Source organism: Schistocerca nitens, chromosome 9 (assembly GCF_023898315.1).
Source record: "Schistocerca nitens isolate TAMUIC-IGC-003100 chromosome 9, iqSchNite1.1, whole genome shotgun sequence".
Lineage (NCBI taxonomy): Eukaryota > Metazoa > Arthropoda > Insecta > Orthoptera > Acrididae > Schistocerca > Schistocerca nitens.
In genome coordinates, this window is record NC_064622.1 from 417,048,475 (window position 1) to 417,062,962 (window position 14,488).

Sequence of the window (14,488 nt, forward strand, 5' to 3'; positions counted from 1 at the left end):
GACGCGGTAGTCTTACTCTAAAAAGGTACAATCTCCTACCTACGTCAAACAGAAATAAACATTGGAAAAGCAAAAGCTGGATGATGGGATGGAGATTTGAAACTTGGTATCTCCGATTGGCTGACACGAGACAGTGCGTGTCCGCCGTCTCAGTAGTAGTAATCTCGTGTCCACTGCTCTAAACTCCCTAAAACATATATTCTAAGAAGAAAAGACTCATAACGAAGAAATTATTAGAACGGTAGGGAAATCGGTAGGGTGATGTAGATGTAGAGATAAACAAATGATTACAATTTCAGAAAAATTGGAAGATTATTCAGGAGAAGAGCTTCGCAAATTAAGCAAGTCGAAAGCATTGGTCGACCTCTGTCTCTTATGCAAGCACTTATTCGGCTTGACATTGACTGACGCAGTTGTTGGATGTCCTGCTAGGGATACCTTGCCAAATTCTGTTCAACTGACACGTTGCATCGTCAAACTCCAAAGAAGATTGGAGGACTCGAAACGTTCTCATTTGGCGAGAGATCCGGTGACCTTGCAGGCCAAGACAGCGGTTGGCAAGTACGAAGATAAGCAGTAGAATCTCTCCCCGTATGCGGGCGGCCATTATCTTGTCGAAATGTGAGCCCAGGATAGCTTGCCATGAAGGACAAAAAAACGGGGCGTAGAATATCGTTGACGTACCTCTCTGCTGTAAAGGTGCCGCAGATGGCAATCAAATGGTATCTCAGACTACCACTCCTGGATGTCCAGCTGTATGGTGGGCGACAGTCAGACTGGTAACCCATCACTGCCCGGGGAGCCACGTCTTCGCTCTGTAATCTGACTGACTGGAGTAGAAGTGTCTTCAGCGATGAGTCCCGCTTCGAACTGAGCCTCGTTGACCAGCGTATAGTGATCTCATATACAGCATGATTCTGTGATGGGTCCGCAGCTCGTGGTCGTGCGGTAGCGTTCTCGCTTCCCGCGCTCGGATTCCCGGGTTCGATTCCCGGCGGGGTCAGGGATTTTCTCTGCCTCGCGATGACTGGGTGTTCTGTGATGTCTTTAGGTTAGTTAGGTTTAAGTACTAAGTTCTAGGGGACTGATGACCATAGCTCTTAAGACCCATATGCTCAGAGCCATTTGAACCATTTTTGATTCTGTGATGATGTTACATACTTTTAGGCATCAGGGGGAATGGTAATTGTAACAATTTGAGGTAAGCCACCATGATCCGGAAACGACCGTGTCCAAAGTTATAATCGAAAATCGTTACAGTACCTCTGACAGTGGAATACAGGTACAGATATTGTTGTTGCGAAGTTTTACGGCAGGCAATTTTCGGAGTTGGTAGTATAGAAAACTAGAAAAGAAGTGTGGTAGACATGGGCTCTAAAACGCGTCCCTTAAGATCTATGAGCAAAAAATGCTTCAAATGGCTCTGAGCACTATGGGACTTAACAGCTGTGGTCATTAGTCCCCTAGAACTTAGAACTACTTAAACCTAACTAACCTAAGGACATCACACACATCCATGCCCGAGGCAGGATTCGAACCTGCGACCGTAGCAGGATCTATGAGCGCTTGTTGAGTATAAAACATGTGTTTCACCGGAGTGATGATAGGCAAGTGCTCATACTTCTTAAAGTATGCATTTTACTGCTAGTGTTTACAAGATATTTTTGTCTTCCTTTGGTCACTACTACCAGCTCTGAAAGATGCCTATTCCCTCACTCTTAGCAACAACAGTACCGTTGCATATATTCCATTATCAGAGGTATTGGAACGATTTTCGCTTTCAGCTTTCGATTTGGACGTTTCCGCATCAAGGGCCCTTAAAGTTAAGCTGACACATTACTGAGAGTTTTTAACATCATCATGGCATCACCCTGTTTAGTGTACCGTAGAATATACCGTCGTATTCAGCATAGACGCTGGTAATCACGCAGTTGAGAATCCTGGTGGCGCCGACACCATCACAACCAATCACCATCGTTCATGTCATCATCGTCCGTGTTTTCTCAGACAGATCACTGACTGTATGAGTTACTTCTTTCCCTTTGTTTCCTCTATTCCCTTTTAATTGTGTGAATTCTGTTTCATGCTTTTCCATTGAGAATCCTGAGATGATTCCGCCAAGCGGTGCACTCACAAACCGTTACATTTACATTATGAGCTTAGTGGATTCCGTCACTCTCGTTATTCGCGATAAATTTTTCTAATAATTGGCATCACACGTGACAAAAGGCAGTTAACTAGTAATTTACTCGAATGAGATTTTCACTCTGCAGTGGAGGTGCACTGATGTGAAACTTCCTTTAAATTTTGTCGATTTGTTTGCGCTCTCTGTAGATTAGTTCAGACGCTCTTTGCACAACACTTTTTAGCATGGATAGGGACTGCAACTGCTGTGTTCGGATGCAGGCTGAGTTGGCATCCCTTCGCTCCCAGCTTCAGGCAGTGTTGGCTTCGGTCACACAGCTTGAGGCTGTTGCCAATGGGCACCACTGTGGGGGTCCGGATGGGGGTTTGTCGGGGAAGGCCAGCTCGTCCCACGCATCCCCCGATCGGACTACGACTGTGGTTGCCCGGGATACTCCCCGCATTGAAGCTGATCCCTCACCTGTGGTAGAGTGGGAGGTCGTCTCAAGGTGTGGCAGGGGGCGAAAGACATTCCGGAGGGCTGAACGGAAGGCCTCTCCAGTTTGTCTGACGAACCGGTTTCAGGCTCTGTCTCAGGCTGATACTGACCTTCGGCCTGACATGGCTGCTTGTCCTGTTCCAGAGGTTGCCCCTCAGTCTGCAAGATCCGGGCGGTCGCAGAGGGTGGGCTTACTGGTAGTTGGGAGCTCCAACGTCAGGCGCGTAATGGGGCCCCTTAGGGAAATGGCAGCAAGAGAGGGGAAGAAAACGAATGTGCACTCCGTGTGCATACCGGGGGGAGTCATTCCAGATGTGGAAAGGGTCCTTCCGGATGCCATGAAGGGTACAGGGTGCACCCATCTGCAGGTGGTCGCTCATGTCGGCACCAATGATGTGTGTCGCTATGGATCGGAGGAAATCCTCTCTGGCTTCCGGCGGCTATCTGATTTGGTGAAGACTGCCAGTCTCGCTAGCGGGATGAAAGCAGAGCTCGCCATCTGCAGCATCGTCGACAGGACTGACTGCGGACCTTTGGTACAGAGCCGAGTGGAGGGTCTGAATCAGAGGCTGAGACGGTTCTGCGACCATGAGGGCTGTAGATTCCTCGACTTGCGCCATAGGGTGGTGGGGTTTCGGGTTCCGCTGGATAGTTCAGGAGTCCACTACACGCAACAAGCGGCTACACGGGTAGCAGGGGTTGTGTGGCGTGGGCTGGGCGGTTTTTTAGGTTAGATGGCCTTGGGAAAGTACAGAAAGGGCAACAGCCTCAACGGGTGTGGGGCAAAGTCAGGACATGGGGGACCAAGCAGCAATCGGTATTGTAATTGTCAACTGTCGAAGCTGCATTGGTAAAGTACCGGAACTTCAAGCGCTGATAGAAAGCACCGAAGCTGAAATCGTTATAGGTACAGAAAGCTGGCTGAAGCCAGAGATAAACTCTGCCGAAATTTTTACAAAGGTACAGACGGTGTTTAGAAAGGATAGATTGCATGCAACCGGTGGTGGAGTGTTCGTCGCTGTTAGTAGTAGTTTATCCTGTAGTGAAGTAGAAGTGGATAGTTCCTGTGAATTATTATGGGTGGAGGTTACACTCAACAACCGAGCTAGGTTAATAATTGGCTCCTTTTACCGACCTCCCGACTCAGCAGCATTAGTGGCAGAACAACTGAGAGAAAATTTGGAATACATTTCACATAAATTTTCTCAGCATGTTACAGTCTTAGGTGGAGATTTCAATTTACCAGATATAGACTGGGACACTCAGATGTTTAGGACGGGTGGTAGGGACAGAGCATCGAGTGACATTATACAGGGTGATTCAAAAAGAATACCACAACTTTAGGAATTTAAAACTCTGCTACGACAAAAGGAAGAGCTAAGCACTATCTGTCGGCGAATTAAGGGAGCTATAAAGTTTCATTTAGTTGTACATTTGTTCGCTTGAGGCGCTGTTGACTAGGCGTCAGCGTCAGTTGATGCTAAGATGGCGACCGCTCAACAAAAAGCTTTTTGTGTTATTGAGTACGGCAGAAGTGAATCGACGACAGTTGTTCAGCGTGCATTTAGAACGAAGTATGGTGTTAAACCTCCTGATAGGTGGTGTATTAAACGTTGGTATAAACAGTTTACAGAGAATGGGTGTTTGTGCAAAGGGAAAAGTTCTGGACGGCCGAGAACGAGTGATGAAAATGTAGCACGCATCCAGCAAGCGTTTGTTCGCAGCCCAGGAAAATCGACTCGCAGAGCTAGCAGAGAGCTGCAAATTCCACAATCTACTGTATGGAGGGGCCTACGAAAAAGGTTAGTTATGAAACCTTATCGTCTGAAATTGGTTCAAGCACTGTCTGGTACCTGAACGTCAACTACCCGAGGCGATGGATCGGCCGCCAGGCAGCCCGTGACAGAGCACTTCATCACTGGCCTCCAAGAAGCCCTGATCTTACCCCCTGCGAATTTTTCTTATGGGGGTATGTTAAGGATATGGTGTTTCGGTCACCTGTCCCAGCCACCATTGATGATTTGAAACGAGAAATAACAGCAGCTACCCAAACTGTTACGCCTGATATGCTACAGAGAGTGTGGAACGAGTTGGAGGATCGGGTTGATATTGCTCGTGTGTCTGGAGGGGGCTATATTGAACATCTCTGAACTTGTTTTTGAGTGAAAAAAAAACCATTTTAAATATTCTTTGTAATGATGTATAACAGAAGGTTATGTTATGTTTCTTTCATTAAATACACATTTTTAAAGTTGTGGTATTCTTTTTGAATCACCCTGTACTGAGTGCACTATCCGAAAATTACCTCGAGCAATTAATCAGAGAACCGACTCGTGGAGATAACATCTTGGACCTACTGATAACAAACAGACCCGAACTTTTCGACTCTGTATGTGCAGAACAGGGAATCAGTGATCATAAGGCCGTTGCAGCATCCCTGAATATGGAAGTTAATAGGAATATAAAAAAAGGAGGGAAGGTTTATCTGTTTAGCAAGAGTAATAGAAGGCAGATTTCAGACTACCTAACAGATCAAAACGAAAATTTCTGTTCCGACACTGACAATGTTGAGTGTTTATGGAAAAAAGTTCAAGGCAATCGTAAAATGCGTTTTAGACAGGTACGTGCCGAGTAAAACTGTTAGGGACGGGAAAAACCCACCGTGGTACAACAACAAAGTTAGGAAACTACTGCGAAAGCAAAGAGAGCTTTACCCCAAGTTTAAACGCAGCCAAAACCTCTCAGACAAACAGAAGCTAAACGATGTCAAAGTTAGCGTAAGGAGGGCTATGCGTGAAGCGTTCAGTGAATTCGAAAGTAAAATTCTATGTACCGACTTGATAGAAAATCCTAGGAAGTTCTCGTCTTACGTTAAATCAGTAAGTGGCTCGAAACAGCATACCCAGACACTCCGGGATGATGATGCCATTGAAACAGAGGATGACACGCGTAAAGCTGAAATAGTAAACACCTTTTTCCAAAGCTGTTTCACAGAGGAAGACCGCACTGCAGTTCCTTCTCTAAATCCTCGCACAAACGAAAAAATGGCTGACATCGAAATACGTGTCCAAGGAATAGAAAAGCAACTGGAATCACTCAACAGAGGAAAGTCCACTGGACCTGACGGGATACCAGTTCGATTCTACACATAGTACGCGAAAGAACTTGCCCCCCTTCTAACAGCCGTGTACCGCAAGTCTCTAGAGGAACGGAGGGTTCCAAATGATTGGAAAAGAGCACAGGTAGTCCCAGTCTTCAAGAAGGGTCGTCGAGCAGATGCGCAAAACTATAGACCAATATCTCTGACGTCGATCTGTTGTAGAATTTTAGATGTTTTTTGCTCGAGTATCATGTCGTTTTTGGAAACCCAGAATCTACTATGTAGGAATCAACATGGATTCCGGAAACAGCGATCGAGTGAGACCCAACTCGCTTTATTTGTTCATGAGACCCAGAAAATATTAGATACAGGCTCCCAGGTAGATGCTACTTTTCTTGACTTCCGGAAGGCGTTCGATACAGTTCCGCACTGTCGTCTGATAAACAAAGTAGGAGTCTACGGAATATCAGACCAGCTGTGTGGCTGGATTGAAGAGATTTTAGCAAACAGAACACAGCATGTTGTTATCAATGGAGAGACATCTACAGACGTTAAAGTAACCTCTGGCGTGCCACAGGGGAGTGTTATGGGACCATTGCTTTTCACAATATATACACTCCTGGAAATTGAAATAAGAACACCGTGAATTCATTGTCCCAGGAAGGGGAAACTTTATTGACACATTCCTGGGGTCAGATACATCACATGATCACACTGACAGAACCACAGGCACATAGACACAGGCAACAGAGCAATTCACAATGTCGGCACTAGTACAGTGTATATCCACCTTTCGCAGCAATGCAGGCTGCTATTCTCCCATGGAGACGATCGTAGAGATGCTGGATGTAGTCCTGTGGAACGGCTTGCCATGCCGTTTCCACCTGGCGCCTCAGTTGGACCAGCGTTCGTGCTGGACGTGCAGACCGCGTGAGACGACGCTTCATCCAGTCCCAAACATGCTCAATGGGGGACAGATCCGGAGATCTTGCTGGCCAGGGTAGTTGACTTACACCTTCTAGAGCACGTTGGGTGGCACGGGATACATGCGGACGTGCATTGTCCTGTTGGAACAGCAAGTTCCCTTGCCGGTCTAGGAATGGTAGAACGATGGGTTCGATGACGGTTTGGATGTACCGTGCACTATTCAGTGTCCCCTCGACGATCACCAGTGGTGTACGGCCAGTGTAGGAGATCGCTCCCCACACCTGTGTGCCTCGGTCGTATGCAGTCCTGATTGTGGCGCTCACCTGCACGGCGCCAAACACGCATACGACCATCATTGGCACCAAGGCAGAAGCGACTATCATCGCTGAAGACGACACGTCTCCATTCGTCCCTCCATTCACGCCTGTCGCGACACCACTGGAGGCGGGCTGCACGATGTTGGGGCGTGAGCGGAAGACGGCCTAACGGTGTGCGGGACCGTAGCCCAGCTACATGGAGACGGTTGCGAATGGTCCTCGCCGATACCCCAGGAGCAACAGTGTCCCTAATTTGCTGGGAAGTGGCGGTGCGGTCCTCTACGGCACTGCGTAGGATCCTACGGTCTTGGCGTGCATCCGTGCGTCGCTACGGTCCGGTCCCAGGTCGACGGGCACGTGCACCTTCCGCCGACCACTGGCGACATCATCGATGTACTGTGGAGACCTCACGCCCCACGTGTTGAGCAATTCGGCGGTACGTCCACCCGGCCTCCCGCATGCCCACTATACGCCCTCGCTCAAAGTCCGTCAACTGCACTTACGGTTCACGTCCACGCTGTCGCGGCATGCTACCAGTGTTAAAGACTGCGATGGAGCTCCGTATGCCACGGCAAACTGGCTGACACTGACGGCGACGGTGCACAAATGCTGCGCAGCTAGCGCCATTCGACGGCCAACACCGCGGTTCCTGGTGTGTCCGCTGTGCCGTGCGTGTGATCATTGCTTGTACAGCCCTCTCGCAGTGTCCGGAGCAAGTATGGTGGCTCTGACACACCGGTGTCAATGTGTTCTTTTTTCCATTTCCAGGAGTGTATAAATGACCTAGTAGAAAGTGTCGGAAGTTCCATGCGGCTTTTCGCGGATGATGCTGTAGTATACAGAGAAGTTGCAGCATTAGAAAATTGTAGAGAAATGCAGGAAGATCTGCAGCGGATAGGCACTTGGTGCAGGGAGTGGCAACTGTCCCTTAACATAGACAAATGTAATGTATTGCGAATACATAGAAAGAAGGATCCTTTATTGTATGATTATATGATAGCGGAACAAATACTGGTAGCAGTTACTTCTGTAAAATATCTGGGAGTATGCGTGCGAAACGATTTGATGTGGAATGATCATATAAAATTAATTGTTGGTAAGGCGGGTATCAGGTTGAGATTCATTGGGAGAGTGCTTAGAAAATGTAGTCCATCAACAAAGGAGGTGGCTTACAAAACACTCGTTCGACCTATACTTGAGTATTGCTCATCAGTGTGGGATCCGTACAAGATCGGGTTGACGGAGGAGGTAGAGAAGATCCAAAGAAGAGCGGCGCGTTTCGTCACAGGGTTATTTGGTAACCGTGATAGCGTTACGGAGATGTTTAATAAACTCAAGTGGCAGACTCTGCAAGAGAGGCGCTCTGCATCGCGGTGTAGCTTGTTTGCCAGGTTTCGAGAGGGTGCGTTTCTGGATGAGGTATCGAATATATTGCTTCCCCCTACTTATACCTCCAGAGGAGATCACGAATGTAAAATTAGAGAGATTAGAGCGCGCACGGAGGCTTTCAGACAGTCGTTCTTCCCGCGAACCATACGCGACTGGAACAGGAAAGGGAGGTAATGACAGTGACACGTAAAGTGCCCTCCGCCACACACCGTTGGGTGGCTTGCGGAGTATAAATGTAGATGTAGATGTAGATTAAAACTGTGTGCCGGACCGAGACTCGAACTCGGGACCTTTGCCTTTCGCGAGCAAGCGCTCTACCATCTGATCTACCCAAGCACGACTCAGGCCCCGTCTCACAGCTTTACTTCTGCCAGTGCCTCGTCTCCTACTTTCCAAACTTCACAGAAGCTCTCCTGCGAACCTTGCAGAACTAGCACTCCTGAAAGAAAGGATATTACGGAGACATGGCTTAGCCACAGCCTGGGGGATGTTTCCAGAATGTGATTTTCACTCTGCAGCAGAGTGTGCGCTTATATGAAACTTCCTGGCAGATTAAAACTGTGAGCCGGACCGAGACTCGAACTCGGCACCTTTGCCTTTCGCGGGCAGGTGCTCTACCACATTGGTAGAATTGGCAAAGGTCCCGAGTTCGAGTCTCGGTCCAGCACACAGTTTTAATCTGCCAGGAAGTTTCAGCAATTTACGTATTGAAAGCTATTAATGGTGTTCTATCAACCTTGGTTGATGTTCACAGGTAGTAACTTGTGACCTACGACCATAATTATTCTTTCGAACCTTTCATTTCTACATCAATTTCTAATTTTATAATAATGTACTTATTTTCGGTTTATCATTTTTGGTTACTGACGTCGGCATTTACCGCCTACGTCAAAATTTCACAAATGCTCGCCAAGAAAAGTTGTATTCAATTCCAAATTTTGTATTTTTTCCACGTCTGTTATTAGTACTCTAATGCGTTACTTTTCGTCGAGAATAAATTTCCAGCCGCGCGGGATAGCCTCGCGATCTGAGGCGTCTTGTCACGGTCCGCGCGGCTCCCTCCGTCGGAGGTTCGAGTCCTCCCTCGGGCATGGGTGTGTGTGTCGTCCTTAGCGTAGGTTAATTTAAGTGTGTCTAAATAGTGTGTAAGCCTAGGGACCGATAACCTCAGCAGTTTGGTCCCATAAGACCATCCCACAAATTTCCAAATTTTCCAATAAATTTCCATTCACAGACCATTCCGGCTTTGGAAAAGTAGCCAGCAGTGTCTAAAATTGACCGTTCTTACAGTTCATTACAAGCCTTGTGTTGTTTAATCTATCACTCTTTCTATTACTGAAGCACATTTCTTTCATAACCGTGTTGTTGTTGTTGTGGTCTTCAGTCCTGAGACTGGTTTGATGGTTCTGGTTCTGAGCACTATAGGACTCAACTGCTGAGGTCATTAGTCCCCTAGAACTTAGAACTAGTTAAACCTAACTAACCTAATGACATCACAAACATCCATGCCCGAGGCAGGATTCGAACCTGCGACCGTAGCGGTCTCACGGTTTCAGGCTGCAGCGCCTTTAACCGCACGGCCACTTCGGCCGGCACTGGTTTGATGCAGCTCTCCATGCTACTCTATCCTGTGCAAGCTTCTTCATCGCCCAGTACCTACTGCAACCTACATCCTTCTGAATCTGCTTTGTCTATTCATCTCTTGGTCTCCCCCTACGATTTTTACCCTCCACGTTTCCCTCCAATACTAAATTGGTGATCCCTTGATGCCTCAGAACATGTCCTTCCAACCGATCCCTTCTTCTGGTCAAGTTGTGCCACAAACTCCTCTTCTCCCCAATCCTATTCAGTACCTCCTCATTAGTTATGTGATCTACCCATCTAATCTTCAGCATTCTTCTGTAGCACCACATTTCGAAAGCTTCTATTCTCTTCTTGTCCAAACTATTTACCGTCCATGTTTCACTTCCATACATGGCTACACTCCATACAAATACTTTCAGAAATGACTTCCTGACACTTAAATCTATACTCGATGTTAACAAATTTCTCTTCTTCAGAAACTATTTCCTTGCCATTGCCAGTCTACGTTTTATATCCTCTCTATTTCGACCATCATCAGTTATTTTTCTCCCCAAATAGCAAAACTCCTTTACTACTTTAAGTGTCTCATTTCCTAATCTAATACCCTCAGCATCACCTGACTTAATTCGACTACATTCCATTATCCTCGTTTTGCTTTTGTTGATGTTCATCTTATATCCTCCCTTCAAGACACCATCCATTCCGTTCAACTGCTCTTCCAAGTCCTTTGCTGTCTCTGACAGAATTACAATGTCATCGGCGAACCTCGAAGTTTTTACTTCTTCTCCATGAATTTTAATACCTACTCCGAATTTTTCTTTTGTTTCCTTTACTGCTTGCTCAATATACAGATTGAATACCATCTGGGAGAGGCTACAACCCTGTCTCACTCCTTTCCCAACCACTGCTTCCCTTTCATGCCCCTCGACTCTTATAACTGCCATCTGGTTTCTGTACAAATTGTAAATAGCCTGTCGCTCCCTGTATTTTACCCCTGCCACCTTTAGAATTTGAAAGAGTATTCCAGTCAACATTGTCAAAAGCTTTCTCTAAGTCTACAAATGCTAGAAACGTAGGTTTGCCTTTCCTCAATCTTTCTTCTAAGATAAGTCGTAAGGTCAGTATTGCCTCACGTGTTCCAGAACCGTAAAACGTGCAATTAGATCTCGGAAGAAAGCCTCAGCAAGGAGGACGATACGTCGGACTAGAAGACTTCCAACATCAATAAATTGTCTTTGTTCTAATTCTTCATATAATGTGCTGTGTATATTGCGGTTATATATATAGCAGGGAAACAATCATTTGTCATAAGTCTCTCACAATGCTGCACCGTGCTATCCTGTATTGCATACTAATACCATTGCCTCAAACCTACGATTCTTGTTTCACGGTGACTGCAGAAAATGTATCACTACGTACCACAGTAGGTCAGCCATGTCGTCCACTTAAGCTTGTAGTTCGATGACAATAAGTAGCATCATGTCTCTGCACAAACATTCGTCAAATGGCTCTGAGCACTATGGGACTTAACTGCTGAGGTCATCAGTCCCCTAGAACTTAGAACTACATAAACCTAACTAACCTAAGGACATCGCACACATCCATACCCGAGGCAGGATTCGAACCTGAGACCGTAGCGGTCGCGCGGTTCCAGACTGTAGCTCCTACAACCGCTCGGCCACTCCGGCCGGCCAAACATTCGTCACAAGCAAACACATGGCACATATACGGTTAAGACGCTACACTGACAAAAGGAAAGGATACCGACCTTAAAACTTGAGTGTATCCAATGAGTGGCATTAAAATGGTTCAAATGGCTCTGAGCACTATGGGACTCAACTGCTGTGGTCATCAGTCCCCTAGACTTAGAACTACTTAAACCTAACTAACCTAAGGACATCACACACATCCATGCCCGAGGCAGGATTTGAACCAGCGACCGTAGCAGCAGCGCGGTTCCGGACTGAAGCACCTAGAACAGCTCGACCATAGCGGCTGGCCAGTACCATTAAAAGCGGAGATTTTTGGATGGAGGATGAAATGTAAACTTTAATATTCTTCGATAAGGAAGTCGTTAGGAGTAGAATGGCAGCTTGTGAAGGAGCATACAAACAAACTGCGACCTATGCTCCAAGGAAGCGTCCCGCATTCGCCTTAATTCATTTAGAAAAACTATGAAAAATCTAAATTTAGATGGCAGGAGGGGTATTTAGTGCGAAATCAGTACATTGACCACTATGCGAAATTATCCAGTTTGAACGATTAAACTAACGAGTAGGCGCTGTAGCAGCAACAAGATAGTAAATGATGACGTTTAGGATGAAAGGAAATGTCGGCATGTTGTGCCATGAATACTGTGTGGCGTGCTATCTGCCTATAACTAAGCACTGGTATCAATTAGGGACTGGGCGGCACGCGCTGACGGCTGACAAATACGTCGCGATACGTGGGCGGCCTACTTTGCCAGGCCGTGCAACGTGAATGAGCTCGCCGCTACACAACGTCGGACGTCTTCTTGCCTTATCAGGCATTCTCACTACTCATTCCGTCCTGTTCCTCTCTGTCTCTCTCTTCTACTTCTGTGTGTTATTTTGTGTATTTTTGTTCGGTGGTTATGTGAGGGGAGATAACATAAACGAGCAGACATGAAAAGGCAGTGTAGGACACAGCTGTTGACATTTATGATATTCAGTACGTTATTTCCTGACTGGACACTGAGCGCAAGCAGTTCAAGTTTTATATTTTCTAAATGTGGGCTAAGATGATCAAGAGGTCTTTTGTCAAGTGACGTAAAGTGTGAACACCAGTTACGTTTTACTTATCTCAATTTGTTATCCTTTAGCTTCCATCTTCCCTAGTCTCGTTTCCAAGTCAGTTAGTTGCCCTTTTTATTCTTAATTTCAATCTTCAATTATTTTTCTTATATCTTCTGGCTGTTTTAATGGTCCCTTCAGCTTCTTATTTTATGACTGTATTTTGATCTTCACATGACAACATAGTTCGCCTAAAAACCCCTTATATTCTGCTCCGTATGTTGCCTTGGTTTGCTCCCCTTGATTTTTCTAGCCAAATAAACTTTTCTTGAATCCCATAGCAGTCATCTTGTTGACTTGTTCCTTTTTATGTTAGATATTTTACACAGACTTCCAGCCTTACCCATTCTCTCCCGTAATTAGTCATGCTTTGTCTTATGTGATCAGTTAATTTTTAATATTGTTTGATTGCTCCCCATTTCCATTGATTTCTACAGGTTTTTTCATCATCCATGTTTCACACATAAACTAAGATGCATTTTCTATCTGACACTTCGACCAGTTACATACCAGTGTTTAGTAACAATGTAACTCTTTTACTGATGGAGGCATTCTTCAGCTACTTCAATTGTATCCTTTATACTATTACTTCCTAAATAGCAGCACTTATGTACTTTATCCACTACAGTTTCTTATCCAGTTTAATTCTTAAGCACGTCGCTATTCCTCCTGCTGCTAATACGAATCGCCGTAGTCTTAGCTTTCTTAACACTTCTACCAAATTCTGTGTTCAGTCCATTCACCATCTTTCAACTTGCTCTGACTTTCACTGAGAAGAGGCAATATTATCAGCGAATCTTATCTTTAACACATCCTTTTCCAATCCGAAATCGTACCATGCCTCCAATGACCTCGAAGACGATGGGATGTTAAGCCTGTACATCCGAACACATCTCACGCAAACACTCAGAGGTACCATTTGCCATAGGTTCATCTCCAAGAAATCTGAAGCTTAATGATTCAAATCAAATGGCTCTGAGCACTATGGGACTTAACATCTTAGGTCATCAGTCCCCTAGAACTTAGAACTACTTAAACCTAACTAACCTAAGGACATCACACACATCCATGCCCGAGGCAGGATTGGAACCTGCGACCGTAGGAGTCCCTCGGTTCCGGACTGCAGCGCTTAGAACCGCACGGCCACCGCGGCCGGCGAAGCTTAATGATCACGGGAGTAAAGATAACAGCGCAGTGGACAGAAAGAATGAGCCGAGTCTCTGGGAAAATTGATTTTAGTGCGTCAAAAAATGGTAACACAGTGTATCCTCCAATGAGTATGAAAATACTTCATCTCACATCTCACGTGGCTCTCTTATTTTTTTCCAATGTAAAGAGCTTTGTTTTGGATACACGTTATACAGGATACGACAAAATACTAAGAAGAACAATTCAGCTTAATAATTTATATTACAGTGAAACTTTTAAAACTGTTAACTTTCTAAATAGTGCACATTGAATCAAGTTTACTTGTCCAGACCTTTAATCCAGTGAAGAAATCTATTTTGATAGCTGTCCGAATTTATGCTACATTGTGCTTCCAGTGAATTTTGTGTCTTGAAAAGACTCCGCTTTTTCATTCTAGAGAAAATGACAGGGAGATGGTGTGACAGTGATGACAATTGTTTTCCATCAAAGCTTCTTATCCCTGAAGGGTGAGCGTGTGGTACTCGCTGGGGGAGGGGGGGAGTGACTAGAAGGGGTCGTTGTCGTGACGGAGTCATTTCTTGATTAC